At 44.4% G+C, this 19,308-nt stretch overlaps 1 protein-coding gene across 1 annotated transcript in view; it reads right to left on the bottom strand.

Moving 5' to 3' along the window:
* The window catches only part of LOC103773577 (protein Jumonji-like), a gene marked incomplete at its 3' end in the record, with an annotated part of 102,881 nt that extends 84,873 nt beyond the window's left edge, over positions 1-18,008 (bottom strand). The window contains 1 exon segment of the mRNA XM_008940953.1: positions 17,876-18,008.
* Positions 18,009-19,308: the final 1,300 nt, after the last annotated feature.

Here is a 19,308-nt window from a genome sequence, read left to right on the forward strand (position 1 = left end):
AGCTGCTTCTCCTGGGAATGAACCCTTCCCCTCGATACCGCCTTCCCAGGGCACTATTTATTTCCTCTCCTTCACAGACAGCAGCTATGAGGCACCACAAAACACCTGGAAAGTCCCCAAAACTCAGCCTTTGAACTTTTGGGACGCCTTCCTCCTTGCCACCAGAGTTTTACATCTAGTTTGCTAAACTGATTATAAAAATATGTGGGTTTTTTTTAAATACTTGGCATGATTTTAATGTATGAAACAGCAATTTGGCCACAAAAAGCTTTTTTTTTTTCTTTTTTTCCTGTATGGTAAGGAAATACATTTTTAAAATATTTTCAGCCTTTGAACTTTTGGGACGCCTTCCTCCTTGCCACCAGAGTTTTACATCTAGTTTGCTAAACTGATTATAAAAATATGTGGGTTTTTTTTAAATACTTGGCATGATTTTAATGTATGAAACAGCAATTTGGCCACAAAAAGCTTTTTTTTTTTCTTTTTTTCCTGTATGGTAAGGAAATACATTTTTAAAATATTTTCAAAAAACCTGTTTTAACCAAAAGAAAAAAACAAACCACCAAATCAAACCAAAACCCCAGTTATCTTTCTGTGAAATATGTACTTGCAGAACTGCATTCACCCCTTCAAGGGGATGCTATTTCTTCGTTTATCCTTTTTTTTCCATGGGGTAAAGCAAGTACCATTTACTCACTTTCTTAAATCAAAGGCCAGAGGAGTACAATTCACGGTCAGCACGAAGAGCTGCTCTGCTGCCTCGACTCAGCCCCCTGTAATCTGCTTGCAGAGTTACTGTCAGGAGAGGAGGCTCGTGACAGTGACAGTAAAACGTTCAGACCAGCTGCTGCAGACTGGAATCACGAGGCGTTATGAAAGCTCGAGGGGAATGAGCAACTTGTTCTGCCCCAGGCAGGGGCAGGAGCGATGCCACTCCACCTCCACTCCAGCACCAAACCTCTGCCTCAGGTGAGGATCCCAGCCCATCTCCCACACGACGCCAACAGCGGTGCCTGGCCTTGGTGGACGTCTCCCTGCTGCTCAGCAGCTGTCTACCTGCTGGGCACGTGAAGTGGGAAAAAAAGAAACACTACAGGAAAGAAATTTGGAGCTGTAAGAATCTTTGAAGGAACCCCTGCTCTCGCAGGCTGGCTCCGCACTGTGGTGAGAAGCCAGGAGGAGCCCCCCACGCTCGGCCTCGGCTGAGCTGCGAGAATCCTGCCACGGGAACAATGCAGGGGCCAGAGCAAGAGCGACACAAGCTCAGTGGTGCTGGAAAACGTGTGCTCCAGACACCTGCTGGAGTGGAGCACCAGCAGGAGACCACCCGCACTGTAATGGGGAGAAGAACCAACCGATCCTCACCAGCGCTGTAACAGCCTTTAAGGAAAGGCTCCTCAGGTGCCAGGCAATCTCCTTCTCTCTTTCCAGCTCTTGAGACCAGCAGCTTAACCCCACCTTCACCTCCCCTTTGTGAGCTCTACAGGCAATCCACGGGGAGAAGAGATGAGAACTGGGGTAGGGGGCCAGCCACTTGAAAACCTGATGCTGGAGAAAAGGCTTCTGAAATGTTAAGGAGGCTCCTGACACATCAACCCCCCGGCGGAGTTAACGAAATGCCAACACCATCAAATATGCTGCTGCTACTAAACGGCTTCTTTTGCTCATGTTTTATGGCATCAGAAGGGGAAGTGAACCAACATTAGCTGCTTCCTGACTTAATAGAAAGCCTGCGACAATCATCAACACACATTTAAACAATCACACACAGTGATGGGTATTTAACGATTTTACCTTTCTGAGTAAGCAAAGCAGATCAAGTACTACCTTGCAATCTTTAAAGAATACTGAATTCTCCCCTCAAGATTTCATTGCAGAGAATTTTCCTTCCATCCATTCATGTAACCGAAGGCTGATAGCCTTGGTGTATTTCTCATTTTAAGTACAGCAGCAGAGCAATGGGAGTGAGGGGGTGGGAGATGCATGCAGTGGAACAGCAAGGATATGCAGGATGAAAACAGTAAGTGAGCTTTCAAAATATACCCAAGAGATTGTGGGTATGCTGAAGTTCACCATTGTATTACTACAATAAAAACCCCCTGATTTAGGGCCAAAAGCACATTATTGATATTCAAGAAACCACTACATAACTCTATTTTAAGATGATATGACAACACTTGAGAGGGAAAAACAGAATACTAAAAGTGACAACTGGAATCCCTCTGTACCTTCACAGTACCCTCTAAGAAGCTAAGGAGACATATTAAACTGAAACAGTTCAGACAACAAACGTCCTCCTGGAGTTAGGACATTCCCTCCCTGCACGGTTTCAAGGCATCTCTACCAAGCCCAATGGTCTACAAATACTTTTTATCAATACTATTAATGCTTAGCACACACTTAGCACTTGGTGTTCAAAGTGCTAACACACACCCACACATCCCCAACGCCCTAAAACCACCAAACAAAACCAGACTGAATGAACTGAAGAATTCTGCCTGTTCCCACATGGGGCAAAGCTGCAGCAACGTTTACCCTGCAGTGGGAGAAGAGGTCACAACCACCCCAGGCAGCCCTGCAGGCCTGGGGAAGAGTGGCTGCAAAGCTGCCTGGCAAAAAAGGGACCTGGAGGTTCTAGCTGGCAGCAGGACAAATACAAGCCCAGTAGTGTGCCCAGGTGGCCAAACAGTATCCTGGCTTGTATCAGAACTAGTGTGGCCAGCAGGACTGGGAAGTGATTGTGCCTCTGTACTCGGCACTGGTGAGGCCACACCTCAAGTACTGAGTTTAGTTTTGGGCCCCTCACTACAAGAGGGACCCTGAGGGGCTGGAGCATGTCCAAAGAAGGGCAACGAAGCTGGGGAAGGGTCTAGAACACAAGTATTCTGAAGAGCAGATGAGGGGCCTGGGGTTGTTTAGGCTGGAAAAAAAGGAGGCTGAGGGGAGACCTTTTTGCTCTCTACAACTTCCTGAAAGGAGGCTGGAGTGAGGTGGGGGTCCGTATCTTCTCCCAAGTAACAAGCAATAGAACAAGGGGAAATGGCCTCAAGTTGTGCCGGGGAAGTTAAGGTTGGATATTAGGAAAAAATTCTTCCCTGAGAGAGTTTCCAGGCCCTGGAACAGGTTGCCCAGCACAGTGGTGGAGTCACTGTCCCTTAAGATGTTTAAAAGCCGTGGAGATGTGGTGCTCAGGGACATGGTTTAGTGGTGACCTGGCAGTGCTGGGTTAATGGGTGGACTCAATCTTAAAGGTCTCTTCCAACCAGAACAACTCTATAGTTCTGTAAGCACAGCCCCACGTGGTGGGGTGAGGCAGAAGGGATGGTGTAAACCACGCTACCCTTCTGAGAGGGAAGGATGGACCCCCCTGATGGGAAAGCAGCACCACAGGTACACCACGCTGCTTTGGAAGAGGGGCAGCACACAGAGCAGGAATCACCACTGGCAGCATCAAACCTGGGACCTTGATTAGCCCACAACCTGCACAAGCTGCCTGACAGGCTGACAGCCTTCACTTCTTCACATGCTCAGGCCACCCAGGTCAAGTTCAACTCCCATGTAAAGCTGTTCATGGGTAACACCAGAGAGCTACACAGTGAGGGCAGGAATTAAAGTGAGCACCCACATTACACACCCACCCCTCCTCAAGAAAACTCACTCATGCTGTTTAATGGTAGAAAGAAAATGTATGGCTGGATCACAACTGGCAAAGGAAGGAGAGTCCAGTATTTTTCTCTACTGGTAAGGGAAATCAGGAAAGGCTTTGGCAGAAGCTAGAGAGATAAAAGTGGACCATTTGTAAAAGAACAGGGTGGAATTTTTACATTTAATTTCTTTCTGAACTTAAAATCTGCCTCAGAGATGCTATGGAAAACACTTTCAAGTTAAAAAAAAAAGAAGTCACTGGGGACATGAAAGCCTCATTGTTTTCCCCAAACTTTAGATGTCAACACATACACATGCATTAAAAAAAAATCCTCACCTCCCTTCTGAGACATTAAATCCACACAATGTTTCTTGGAGAGGGTAAAAAGAAAATGTAGGTCAAGATGTTGAGATAGGGATTGCTTCTGAAAGATGAAAGCATAAGAGGACTAAGCTTTCATTCCTTATGTTTCTTTGAGATTTCAGACAGAGTGTTATTTGATAATGGTTCCTTTCAGAAAATTGGAATTTAATATAGCTAATTATAAGTTGGAGAATTAATGTACAGTCAGTACTCCAACTGAGCTGGTATACTGTGCTGATGCTTTTTACCAGCATGTCCCCAGTGCTTATTATAGATCTTTTCTCCAAATACTAAGGCAAATCTGCTCTCACATTAGGCTGGATGGCCCAGGAGTTTGTGGGAGGAGGGGAGGGGAAAAGAAGAAAGAAAAACAGAAAAGGAAATCGAAGATCTTCACGGCTGTACCGCTGAGCCTGCAGCAAGCAGCCTGGAGTTGCCCTCATGGCAGAGCACAGGAACAGAGCCTCCCGCTTCAAAGGCAGCACAGAAAGTAAGAGGACAAGGACAGAATGAAAAACACAAGTAGCTGGAGAGGAAAAGCACATGGAGAAGCAGGAAAACATATTTTCCTCCTTCCAAATAAAAGGGAGGAAAAAGAAAAACGGCAAAGGCTGACGAGCGAAGGCAAACAGAAAAAGAGGGAGCACTCCTAACAGACTGCTACTGACGTGAAAGTATCTGAGAATTATTTGCCCTATGAACAATCCTGAGTTAAAAATCCTGACCTGCATTTCAGAAAGGGCAAGTGGTATAAATAGGAGCCCCCTCGGGCCAGGCCCCAGCAGCAGACCCAGCCAGGCTTGGAGCAGGAGCTTCTCCATGGCTCAGGAGGGAGCCACGCGTCATGTCTCAGGGACCCACGCAGCTTTGGGATGCTGTTTCTGGAGATGGCACAAAACCCATTTGGCAGCACCTGCTGCACGTCACTGCTCTGCAGGTAAAACTGGAGCTTACGTAGTCCTAAACATAGCTCTCCTTGGGTGACTTTTAAGGGGAAAATGTCCATCGTTAGATGCTCTGCAATCCGTGAGGTGCCAGCAGCTTCCCCTTTGTTTCTCTCTAAATACAGTTCTTTAAGTTCTCCGATGGATGTGTGCACCCCTGCAATGAAACCCTGTCACTGACCAAGGCACAAGCTCTGCATTAAGGTCTCAATCAGAAGGGCCATACTCACTTTCTTCCTCAAAATGGCACCTACATTCAGTTGGGCTAGAAACTTCTGGGGGAAAAAGGATCACGTTTTGACACAATCATTAGAAATTTCTTAAACATTAGAAGATAATTCCTCTAAAGTTATGTTTTCATTTGGCATGTCCCCGTGTGAGCTAGAGTAGGAAGTTCCCTATGAAAGTAGGTGTTGCCTTCCAAAATATTCTTACGCTCCTAAGGGGCCACATCGGGACAAAATCTGTCCCCTGTAGAGGGTAACTCCTGCCTCTTTATATCAGAATTCCCCAGATCCTGCTAAAGCACTATCACCAGCTCTCAAACCTTGGGGCTGAGGAGCCTTTCCTGAACTTCTCCCTTTCAGCTGCAGAATAGCAGCATTGATTTTTACAGAAAGCAAACAAACCAACCAGCCAAAAGCTTAGTGAGGTCCTTCCTATCACATTTAGCGCCTTAGGGAACTGAAGTCTTTTTGTGACAAAGACACCAAAACAGTAAGTACTTCCCCACTGCTTTCACCATGAGTACAAGGAACAGAGCTGGCATGGAAAACACCATCTTCTTCAGTCTACTCTCTGGTTCCTGTTGTCTGAAGAAGAATGTGGCTAACCTAGGTCAGGAGGGAAAGGAGTCACAGGACAAAAGCTGAAAGCTGTTTTCCCATAAAACCCTGACAAAATTTCCGAGTCCTGCACACGTACCAGCACCATTTCTCCTGGAAGTAGGAAGTACAAACTGAAGAGCAGTCTGTCTTTCTCAGCAGACTCAGTTCCTTTCTTGGTTTCCCTGCAAATTTAGTTTCCTTAAGACTATGCCCACTGAGTCCAAGACAATTTGAGAAGCGTTAAATAGAAATTTACCTAGCAGCTGTAATTCTGATCCAGCCAGACGGTCATCCAGCACCACCTCAACATCCAGCTATGCCAGGGAAACCAAAGGACTGCAAAACTCTCTTCCCCACAAGCCCCAGTATTCAAATTTGCAGACAGTATCTTGAAGTCCTTTTCCCAGTCAGTCAACTATTCTACAGAAAGTCTGCTTTCCAGGCTGTTAACAGCAGACACCTAGATCTGTAACAGAAAGAAAGGTGGTTTACTGCACTAAGCAATGCCTTAATTAATGGCTCGTTTATTCTACTTTATGAGCAGAGTATTTGTATATAACCCTGTGTTATGCTCTGGATGTTAATTAACCTCCACAACTCTGCATGCCAGTTTTATTGGAGAGTCTGCATGCTGGCATGAAAGGACTTTTGTACCAAAGAGTCTTCCCCCAGCCTACAAGAGGATCAACATCTGCTTGTGGCTCAAAAACCTCCCTTTCTTTTGCTCTTCAATTCTAGCCTCTTGTTAATGAGACTTTAAATATTCAAGGACACAGCCATCCTGTGCAAAGGTAATCCAGGCAAGAGTGCATTTAAATCTGCAATTGCAAATGGGCTGTGTTTATCTACTTAGATAAGACAGCCTTGTTCATTTCAATTAGAGTAGGTCAGTTCCAGGCAAATGTAAACTGGCATTTGAAGTTCATCCCTGCAGGACAATGAGATGAGGAAAAGCTTCTGGGACAGGTTTCCATCTAAATAAAACATGACAAGTAGTCCCTAACCACAGACCTGGCCGCTGCACAAAAGGCCATCTTCAATTGATTTTGGGGAGGGGGGAGAAGAGTAGCAATAACTATGTTTCAATATTTGGAATTCAAGTCACATTCTGGTAACTTTTATCCCTTATTCATGGCTTCCACTTGAAGGTAATCGCTGCTGACCTCCTGAGAGGTAAAGATGCAGAACAACTACTGTAGAAAGCACCAGATTTTATTATCTTGGCAGAACAGTAAGGTTATTTGCTTACTGTCCTGTCATGTAGATTGTTACTTTAAAGAGAAGAGTCGAGACTCTCCTTGGAAAAGAAACAGCATGTTCCTGAACAGGCACATGAGGAGCCAACCAGAGGGAAAGGACACCGAGCCCCGGGTGCAGACTGTGCAACAATCCCAGTCCACTCCCACATGATGCCCCAGTTCTGAGGCTCTGTGCAACCCTGCTGCTTCCTCCTGGCACAGGGAGCCAGAGACAGCCCGAGGCTCCAAAACAAGACCCCAACATCCCAGCACTGGAGCAAGGTTCTGGAATAAACAGGAGGGATGAAATTCCTGTTCAGCCCGCTCTATCCAACACCTGCATCTGTCCACACCAGTACAGCCCAGATGCCTTGTCTCAGTGTTCTATGTGAGAGAACACACTCCTGCCATAGCTCTAGCATCCTCTTGCTAACATTGTGACAGCATTTCTGCCCTGAAGCAGAAAGAAAATTCCCACGCTGTGAAGAAAGGGAAAAACTGTACTCCCTCTGTGAGATTTTCATCACTTGCAAGCTTCTTTCCATCTCTCCACATACACAGCAGACATGACATGAAAACACTGGGGTGCTATGCAGCTGCAGTAAACAGAGCATCTTTAAAAACAGTTGGCCACGAAATGCTTCCACCTTTCACAGCACCAGGAGACAACCACTGTCTGAGGGAGGTGTTTTAGGAAGAAGTTGGTTTTGAGGCAACCTGGCTGAAACAGAGCACATCAAGGTATGATTTACCTCTGGCACATCTGTTTACACACATAGAGTAGGAAGACACTGAACTGAAATATCTTTAGGGTTGGTTGACTGCGACTGATGCTGAGTGAGGGATGAGCAAGGAGAAAAACGCAATTAAGTGCTGGTGTGATCTTTGGGCACTACTTGGAACAGCTGGCTGAGGTCAAATCTTTTGCAGGAAAAGTGGCTTATCTCCTGGCTTCCCAAACTGCAGCAGAGGTCAGCTGAAGAGGTTTCAGGAGCTTGCCAGCTCTGCCCTGTGGGATCCCTGGCAGATTGCTCCAGCTGGGCTCCTTCCAGCTCTTCCCTTTTTCCATTTTAGCGTATAGCTTGAATAAAGAAAACAAGATGAAGGCTTTCAAAGATAACGCAGTCTTTCACAAACAGATGCAGAACAAAGCACAGGAAATTCTGAGCAAAGTAAAAAATGAGTGTTGTCTGTTCAAGGCTTATCTGGAATGAGTTAGCCTCTTAGTGGACAGATCTGAAACATCACACGGTCCCAACTACAATTGTAACGCTCACTAACAGTACTTGAGGGGAGAAAACAGGATGGGTAAGGGTGGAGATTTAGCTGCGTTTAGCTCTCAGAGCTGGAAACTGCTTCCCATGTACCAGAAACAACACTTCTGAGTCAATCTTGTCACCCTCATCCCCTGTTGCCCCAAGCACAAGGCTTCCATATCTATACCTTTGACTTTACTCCCCCTCCACAGTATTAAATGCATCTGAATTGGGGAATAAAGGACATCAAAGGCAGGTTATTGAAAACATGTACTCAACTAATTCTGGATCCAACATCACATTAACTGCATGTAATAAATCTGTGGTAGTCAGACACACAAAAGAGGTTTAAAAAAGCATGTGCATCTATTACAATGTAGAGCAATCTGCTATGACTTAACAGCATACGTGCTAAGCTACAGTTAATTCTCAGAAACCATTCACCCACAAGCTCTGGGAACTATCTGCTATATGACAAACCTCCCATCATCTTCAGTTATCAAAAGACAGGAGTTATTTCAGAACAGTTTCTTGGAGATCTGAAACCAAAGCGACCCCACTGGAACCAAACCCAGGCGTGGAGGGACGAGCCTGGGAACACAGGTAACGGAGGGTGCCTGGGGTGAAGGGAGGCTGCACTGCCAGCACAGTAAGGCAGCTTGCAGAAGTGGCTACTGTGTCCACGGGCAGTTACATCCATCTGTCACTCATCTCTACTGTTTCTTTTAAAACCACTTGGCTGCCAGGGTTGGCGTGATAAGGATTACAGCACACAGGACATCTGCTCTGGTTAAATGCAGCCGAATGGCCTCAAGAATGTCCTGCTGGACCAGAGAGTTCTCAGACTCCTTCCACTCTCTCAAACAGCATGGCATTTCTAAAATGCCCTCTTGTCAAGGAAAAACTGCTGTCGAGGTTCTAAGACACAAGACAGGACCTTGAAGACTGAAAATGTGTTCTCTCTAATACTCTGAAAGCACTCCACAAAATGTAGGCTTGCACTAACAGCTCAAAGCCACAGTGCAAAAATAATTTGCAAAAGCCTTTTTCAAAGCTAAGGACAGCTTCAGAAAATACACTTCCCTAGGACTGACTACAGTAAACTGTACAGCAAAGCTTGTCTGCAGGACTGAAACTTCTCTCTGTTTTTACTTGTGATACCGATTATTTTATTTCCTGTTACATTACTCTTTTCTTAATAAATAAAATAACATTTTCTTAATAGGCTACTTCAATGGTAGACTTTTTTGTCCCTGATGTTCTTCTGCTTATATCCCTTATTGTCTGTCCTTCAAATTAAAAACACTAGTTACTTCATGCACAGTTTCCTTCTGCCAATCATGGGCAGCAGCAGAGGAACAACAATACTGGAATTTAAATCCCCTTTACAACATTAGCTACATATTCAGACCTGCAGACCTTTGATCTCCACTAGAACACTTTAATAAACACTAAAATAATAACGATGAGCACTGGACATCAGACAGACAGAAAGAAGTAGAGTAACCTTCTCCCCACTCCCATGCCTTCTGAAAACCATTGCTCTGAAACAGAGAAACACTGAGCTCACTTTTTGCTGAGCACACTGTTAGATTGCTGCCTTCTCCTCCACCTTGTGTCCTCACTTTGTGCAAGTTCTCCAGCCCCTTCAATAGCAGGATCCATCAGGCAAATAACGGTGAGGAACTTGATCCATTACACTACCTCTAACAGCTCTTTAATTTTGGTTTGATATCCACGTAAACCACAAGTTTTCCCTTTAACTCCTTTTAGCACAACTCAACAGCTTGAGAAAGTGGCCAGCACCAACCACTAGTTCTCATCTCAGCAGATCACTGGCATGAACTTCAGCCACCCCGAACTGTCAGTTTGAAGGACAATGCTCTAAGTAGATCTTCCTAGTTTTTAATATCTAAATAAAAATCTAGTAATAATAAAAAAAAAAAAAAACACAAGTTCTTACCAAATTCAAAGTTCTTTATCTGCCAAAGAAATGGTTGAGTTAGAATCCAAAGCAGAACATCTCAATATTAGAGTCAAAAAAGCAGCTTTGCATAAGTTGCATCTTTACTCTCATTTCTAAAATAAGCAAAAGAGAATTGACAAAAGGTACAGTTTTTGACAGAGCTGGCCATCCTATGAGGTAAAACCATCAGCATCCTTTTGGCTGTACACACCAGCCAAAAATATACTGGGGTGCAAATTTAGGCTGGCTGCAGATTTGATGGCTGCAAAAGGGAGAATGTATCTGTTTGCTTGTCCACCCTCAAGGGTGCTCCCCAGACTGCTGACACCAACAACAAATCTGGTGCAGCACCTATGCAGACTGACCCTGAGTCAAGGGAAACAAAATTTTGACCTCTCTTGGGGTCATAAAGTAGAGCTTTGTTCAATGGGTGGTCTACACAATGAACTTCACTGCTACATCAGATGTGGGGGCTGGCTCGTGCTGGTTTTTGTGGGTTTCTTTTTTTAAAGAAAGAAATACATAAGTGTAATACCTATGGTTGTGAAGCACTTGTCAATAAATTTTTAACTGCATCTTTTTTGCTCTTATTTCTGGCAACTGTTGTCCCTTCCCGCATCTGAGACTGTGGTTAGCTGGGAGGACTGTGCCAGTCGTGAGGCTGTGGTCAGACAAGAAGGCTGTGCCAAGCGAGCAGCTTGCTGCCATCAGAGGGGACGAGTCCAGTCTCGTCCTCCTACAGCTTTCGGTCAAGGTTCTCCAGCCCCTCGTTTCCTCCAGAGAGCACTCAATGCTCATCCGACCTCTTGCTGAACCTGCGTGGTTCATTAAACCAGAAGAAAATTATTTCATTTTTAGAATAATTTTCCTGGGCTCCTTTTCTGCCAGTACAGTTTTCTGTTCAGTGCACTGGCCTGGGCAGACAAATGGCAGAGCCAGCACAAGATGGGGGGTGAAAGGAGGAGGACCAGACCCTTCAGCTGAACTATTTCCCACCTTTCTTCACCTTATATATTTTAGGCCTACAATAACTCAGTCTCTTACAGATTATTCACACGCCTCTGCACATTCTCCATTGCCACTTTCATTTTCCATTACCTACAATTAGCAATATGCAGGGAGGCAAGATTATTTTTAGAATTACTTTCACTAGAAATGCACTTGGGGCAATAGCATCTCTTTTTAGATGGCCATGAAATGAAGTTTTAAGAAAATTAATTACACAATTCCTCTGTTTCTCTGATTAAAAACAATATTCACTTCTCTTATGTGTGAGAGAAAAAGATGAGGGGTGTCCTGCAAGAGAAAATTTTCTGGCAGTCTTGCCAAACACTGAAATTGTTAAGACAGGAGCACAATTTGGACCTAATAAAATTGGGTAGAGATCACTGAGGGCATCATTTGGCCTGCAGAATTTTTTTAAGTGGTGATGATGGAAAAGGCAAAAAGAGCCTGTGTCAGCCGATGAACAAGCAAGTCCCTGGCAGGCTGGAAAATGGATTCTGTTCTAAAAAACAAAGAAAGGAAAAGAGATTTGGAAATGTTCAATGGAGCCCAACCCCAGCATCCTGTTATTTATTTGTTAATCTTTAAATTCACTTGACAGCAAGCATCAAAGTGAAAATGATGTTGAGTGCCATGACAAATCTGCTCAAACGCTTATTTACTGAACGTTTTAGTTGAAAACATCTATATTTAATCACAGTTTAAGAAAGTCAAAAAAGCTGTTTACTCTAAACGTAAAGGGGAAATATTGCAACGTTGAAAGAGGTATTTCTGTTTCTGTAAATGCATTTTAAAAATCCACTTACACAGACAAGGGTCCTTGGCACACTTACAATCTTCTATTAAAGCTTAGGAGACAGACAGACATTACCCACTGTCAACAAACGCAATTTCACATCGCTGATGGAGTGAAAAGCTCCCTAGACAAACGTTAGCATAAACCCTTCTTCCAGGATTTAATTGCAGCCTTCAGAAACAAGAGAGATGAAGCCACCAGTATATTTGAAGCACCACAGTGAACGAAGCGGGCTACTTTCTTGTGCAGCATGAAAGGCTGGGTGGCGGCCCAGCCCCCGTGTCTGCAGCAGGGAGGAAGGAGGCTCCGGGCACGCAGAAGGGCAGCTGAGGCAGAGGCACAGCCCTGAGGGCTGCGGCGTCCTCGTCTGCTCCAGCGGCAAGAGAGGAGACATGGGCTGAGCCCCGAGGAGACGCGGTTGCCCCGCTGGCAGCTGCTGCCACTCCCACACAGTTGGCTTTTGGCAGTACCACACGGCACGGAGCTGAGGCGCCCGGCTCAGCGGTGCTGAGGCACTTCCACCACATCTGTCCCCACTTCTACGCCACGCCTGAAGCACCGCTGCACGCCCGGGAAAAGAGCCTGCAGCAAGAAGCTGGGGCTGGATGAACCCAGTGGCCATGGCACCCCACCACTGGGCACCTTTGCCCTGGCGCGGCCTGCTGGAGAGCGTGGACAGAAAGCCCTGTGTAGTGAGCTGGAAACACTTGAAATCCGCGCAGCAATGACAAAAATAGCTATTTCCAGGCAGCACCACTGCCTGCCCCAGCCGGCCAGCACAGCAGCCACAGCATGGGAGCAAGCTGCCACCACTGGGTCTGGCACCGTGCTCCCACCACGGGCTGCCTCAGAGGCTCCTACCTCCCTGTGCAGAGACATTTTGATTTTGGGAAAAGCAAGCCTCCAATAAAAGTCACATTAGCTTTTGTGTGGGAACAGCTGTGGGCAGGAGCAGACCAGCACAAGGGAGGAAGGGGCATCACAGCCACCCATGACTGACCACCACCTCCATCCAACTGCTGACACTGTTCCTTCTCTGGTTAAAGAACACACATCTAATGCATAGTTGACTTTAAGAACCCTAAGTGATAGGTGAAATCTCTCAGAAGAGCAAAACTTAATATTTTTATTCATCTCTATTTACTAAACAAGCAAGACATCCAACTTTTGCTCACATACATTGGATTTCCCAACTAGTTTGCCGCAAGCTGAACCAAGCTGGCACGTTTGGAAATTGCCATGACGCCCTTCTAGGGTACAGCTGGTGAAAACTCACTCTCTGCTTGAACAATTTTAACGTCTGGTTTGTCACCTCTGAAGATTAACTAACCACTTTACACAAACAAGCAAATTTTGGCACTTTTTCTATTTATGAAACACTAGCGTGTCTGCATCACAAATTTCTTCTTTATCCCAAGGTTTGAAAAATAGAATTTCAAATCTTGTCAGAAGAATTTGCTTCATGCTATACGCTTTTGAGGGTGTTGGATTTATTCTCATAAACAGAATGCAAGCAATAATTACATCTTTCATTGCCTTTTTTCTACAGCATTATCTCCCATTTTAAGCTACACAAGAAGAAAACAATTTCCCAAGGGAATCAGTTTTCCTTTTGGAAGAGGATCTCTGGAAATTGGTATCTCTATTCCAACACCAACCCCTATTCTTACAATCCTAATGCAGATGACAGGCATCAGTAATCCAAATCACTAAAGAGGTCCCTCTGGGTTTTCCAAGCACACGACCTTGTTTCCATAATCAGAGTTCCACTATCCCACTTAGGGCTCCGGAGGGTTTCTTGACAACCTGCAGAAGCACCTCCTTCAGATTTTATATTCCCACATGCTGGAGAGGAACACGTAGCAAACAAAGGCATATTGTAGGGTGTCCTGTGTTCTATAAAGATCCAGAGTCAACATGAAGACACATGCAACCCACCCACCAATAAAACAGTCGTAATACACCCGTTCACCTCCTGAGATACTTCTAGCTGGGGCATGGGTAAGAGCAAAGAAAGCAGAAAAAACATCTAGGATGAAAAGTAACTAGCAGCACAAAGAACTAAACAAATATTACCTGGTGGAAAGGAGATATGAAAAAGACAGGAGTAAGGAGACCTGCAAACACACCACCAACCCCAAGCCAAACCCTGCCCCTTTAACCAGAACCTCTGAAGTAACAGGGTTTCAGCCACAAACTGAAAATGGCAGGATTGTTTTCAGGATAACAAATATATTTAACAGTGAGTTGGAGGCAGCTGAGGTATGACAATACATATATTCTCCCAAAGTAATTTGAATTTTTATTTACATTTTATTTTTCTTTTTTTATTCAGAGAAGTGGAAGTTAATTGTCTCTGTGCCACCACCAGGACATTTTAGAGCCTGCAGAAACTTCAGTACTGAAAAGACTCTTGTAAATGGGTTCATCTCTCACATTTAAAATGAACTTGCTTTTTGCACTATCAATCAAAGAGGCATCCTTTATTCCAGCTATTAAATCACAAAATCATTAACATTGGAAAAGACCTCCAAGATCATCAAGTCCAACCGTCAACTCAACACAACCATGACCACTAAACCACTTCCCAAAGTACCACATCTACATGCTTTTTGAACAGCTCCAGGCATGGTGACTCCACCACCTCCATGGGACAGCCTGGGTCAATGCCTCACCGCTCTCTCAGTGCAGAAATTCATCCTAATATCCAATCTAAACCTCGCCCAGTGCAACTTAAGTCCATTTCCTCTCATCCTGTCACTAGTTACTTTGGAGAACAGACCAACCCCCACCTCACTCCAGCCTCCTTTCCAGAAGTCATAGCGAGCAAGGTGGTCTCCCCTCGGCCTCCTCTTCTCCAGACTAAACAGTCCCAGTTCCCTCAGCTGCTCCTCACAAGCCATGTTCCCCAGACCCTTCACCAGCTTCACTGCCCTTCTCTGGACCAAATCAATTAATGACCCTACTGTACTCACCAGCTGAAAATCCAGTGATAACCATTTAATACACTTTTAATTGTAGTTTCACAAACGCTGGCACAGCAACTTCTGTAGCATGTTTATGCACCTTCAGCCACACCAAACCCATAAAAACTTCTTAAAACACCAGTTGCAAGGGGCTGGTGTATATTTTACCTTCTTCTATTGCCAAAAGCAACTGGTTTCTACTGAAACAAATAACAGGTTGCAATAAATTTAAGGGATGACAGGTATATAACCATAACAACAAAACTCTCTCTGCACTACAGATGGTGGCACTAAGATCAAATCCTGCTACCTAGTTGATCACAGTCCCCTGAGCTCTTCAGAAGGGATCAGAGACCAGCGCATAGTTCTACACTGAGCAAGGTGCTTAGAGAGCTTGAAGCCTGCACAGATCCCTCCTTCCCACTTCTGGAAATGGTTACATTTGCTGGGTACTGGAAGGGGACCTACTCCATCTTCCACAGCTCAAGGAAGCTTTACAGTTCCCAGGGTTGTGCAGCACAAACTCTACACTCTCCTTTGTCTTTGTAAGGCAAAGCACCCTAACCACAAGTCAAACCAGGGGAGCCCAGCTTTACAGAGGCACTGAACACCTTCAACCTCATCTTACTTCAGGTAGATTCCCCCTGTCCAACACCCTGAGAGCTATGGGTGTTCACCATTAATAAAGACATTGCTCACACAAAGCTATATTTAACTCCATGATACCTTTTGGAGTAGCACTGGATAAACAGTGGTTGTGGCTCCCATGTTGGAACAATGGACATATGCAAGAAAATATGTTTTATTCCAGCAGTATGAAATCATGGATCTAAGGCTCACCCTTAAAAAAACTATATTCCCTATGTTCAGAATAGCTGGGTAATTTCATAGGATGACCTGCTTTTTCTTCAGCCCACAGAGACCTGTAGATATGAAAATACCCAGCTACATTTTTTTTGTAAAAGATGCAGTGAAGAAACTGTATGTTTAAATAGCTTTTCTTAATATCACCACACAATATCAATCCTCCTCCCTTCCGTGAATCTTTTTTCTCTATATAACAGAACATTCTTCCAAATTATCAGTGAATAAAAAAAGCTTCTGGGTAGTGATGGTGAAATAGAGCAGTGCTGAGACAGGGCATTTAAAGAATCCTTTAGCAAACTGAAAGGATAACAGTGAATATCATTCCCGCTCTGGAAAAAAGAAGAAAAAAAAAAAAAGGAAAAAAAAGATCACCTACTTCTGAGAAGGAGGAAAAGCCCAGAGCACTACAGCTCTGGGTGTGAGGCAAGCTCAGGAGACACAAGCCGTGCCGCTGCCCGAGGAAGCCGCTTGCACGCTCCGTGTCTGGTACCTGCATGGCCTCAGCATTCCCAGCCAACTCACTTTTCATCTAAGCTGCCTTTGGAGAAACTAGACACTCTAAAAACCTCAGTCAGCCTGTAACCTGGCACACCATCAAAGCCTCCCAACACACAATTACTGTGCTTCACGCCTTTAGACTTCTTTCCTTTGACTAAACAAAACCCCCACAATGGAATAAGAAACTTTCCAAGAGAAATTGTGTTTGAGGGAAGATCAATGATGCAGACATGTTGGAGGGAAAAAAGCCAGCACTGTTTTGTGTACACCTCCAAGCTTATTAACAGCTTGCTGCTAAAGCTAGGTGTCCCTTCCCATCAGATCAGTATTTGATATTATTACTGAACTCAGAAGTCCGAGGTCCTCTTTAATCACATTAAGGAGTTTGCAAGTGCTTATGCAATACAGGAACCTTCTCATGCTGCCTGTAGCTACCCAGCCATTCCCCGAGGCTTTCACCTCATCCCTAGTAACCCTCTGAAAAGGCAGTGAAATTCCACTCACCATGTCAAAAACACAAGCTACATATAAATATGAATAACCTACCAAGTAAGCTCCCAGCTGCTGCCTGAATGCATTAGCACACGTATAGTTATGCACATACCTAAAAGGAACTGCCATAAACCTCTATAAAGAAACAAATAAGCTCTTGTGAGTGAAGAGAAATCTGTAAGCCTGCCCAGAAATCTGAATCCTGCTAGTCATCACTTTCAAGGCTCAAGCCAGCATGACAAAGCCTTTTCAAGAAAGGGTCCTGTGTCAGGGAGTGAATTGCCAAGAGGCAGGCACGCTTTGTAGTCACCTCTCAGGACACCACCTCATTTTTAAGCAAGCTGTAAGGGTAGGGGGAGTGACAGATAAGAACTGGCCAAGGGATTAAATAAATAAAATTAACCCCAAGTCCCTGTCATCTAGGCTTGTCTGCATCTCCTTTTAAAAACTTCAAACAACTGCTCAGTGAACAGCTAAACTAGTGGAGTCCAACGTCCCAGCACTTGTGCTTTCTCAGTCCTTTAAATCTTTTTACGTAGGTGCTGTGCTACTTCATCTCTGGACAACAGACAGCATGGACTGAGATTGCTCCAGACATACAGATGCTGGTCAGACTTGCATCCAAATGGCACAGAGTAGGTAAATTCTGTCCAATTGTCCTTCCAAGATAACCGAAACCAACTGCCTTTAAATGGATACACTCTCTGTTTACATACCCAGCACATCAGGAAGCAGACTGACCAGAGAAGCCTCCTCTTCTCTTGACCAGCAGCCTGTCCTGTCCTCCCACCCAACACCTACCCTCCACCCACCTCAACCAGGCCACCAGAAACCAAAACACATGGATAGTTCAAACTGGGCACTTCGAGCACTTGAGAAGCAAGCTCTCCCATGCAGATCAAAAGAGCACAGTGCATGTCAGACGGTGTACTAGTCTCCCTCCTCTCTACAGCAGAAGAACCTCACTGGAAAGGACTTATTCCTTCCAGTGGTTCTGCAGAAGCAGCTCACCATTCACTGCCTTGAGGCTCCCGCCGATGCCATCGCCGTGCTGCCGCTTCTGTGCGTTCTTGAACTCCTTCAGAGACAAATAAAGGACCTTCCGCACCACCCTCTCCTCTGACCAGGGAATCCCATCGCTGTCATCCTAAAGAAGACAAAAACAGACAGGAGACATTAGTTGCATGCATCTGAAACCAACCCAAACAAAACAAAACAAAACTCAAAAAGCCTAGGGCTACACCTATTTTTAACTATTTTTTTAAAAAAATGAGAAGCTGAAAATAAATGCTGTGTAACAAAATGCAACTTAAACTTTATTAGTCTAACAGAAAATAGAATCATAGTTATCATTAAATCAGAGTATCAGAACCTCTACTCCTTTATCCTCCAAACAGCAGTAGCCTTGTACAAAGTGTTAGACAGGGGTGAAATTTATTTGTTAATATCCTCATAATGAATCCCTTATGGAAAAATTTATCATAGCCAGGAAGTGCTCTCCTAGATAATTAAGAGGAGGGAAAAAACCCACTAAACTGAATGATGCAGGAATTTAAGAGTCCAGTTTGGTGAACCAACTTTTCTCATTGCCATCTTAGCCTTGATTTGTGCCTCTTGGCTCAGGAGGATTTTTTTTTTCTCTGGTTTAGTGATTTACATCTATTGCAGTGTTACAGTGAAGCTGTACATTGATAACAATGAAGTCATTCTGAATTTATCTCAGAGTAAAGCCAAGTGGAATTTGGCCCACGGGGCATATGTTTTCTACTTTATTTTTAGGAGACAAATGCTATATTGTCAAAAGGAATACTAGCGTATGTCATATTTAGTACTTGCTTTACTTAAATGATTAATTCCCTGGAAAAGCATTTCCCTAAAGCCTTTAGCATTCAAATAAATTAAGTCAGCAAATTGATATAAAGACATAAGTGAGATCAGGTAAGTCATCATATTTTCATAAGCAATATAATTGTCTCGAGGTCTTTAAAAATCACTATTTGAACATTCTTGCCTTTGAATTCCTCAAGGGCTACATCATCGCCAAGCAGAGAGATGAGCATTTCTAGGCAGGCCTTATTTAGGTAAATGTACCACAGCATAGTGCCACACTGGGATGGGAAACCCCAAATCCCCATCAGTGATCCCACCAGGAGGTAGGAGAGTTTATACCATCCTGTGTGTCAAAGAAGCAACCAATATCATCAACTTCAAAAAACATAATCATGGTTCAGGATGACCACTGACAGCTTTTTCTTTGCTCCTCTAGTGAGATATAGACATTCAGCTGCTGAATGGTGATCAAAAACATTTTCTCCCATCTCCTCTCCCCCCCCCTCCCCCCCAAATTATTGTATGACAAATTACTTGCAAAACAAAACAAAACAAAACAAAACAAAACAAAACAAACAAAAAAAAAAACACTAACGGGGGGGGGGGGGGGGGCG

This window comes from Merops nubicus, unplaced genomic scaffold (genome assembly GCF_000691845.1).
Source record: "Merops nubicus isolate BGI_N331 unplaced genomic scaffold, ASM69184v1 scaffold18825, whole genome shotgun sequence".
NCBI lineage: Eukaryota > Metazoa > Chordata > Aves > Coraciiformes > Meropidae > Merops > Merops nubicus.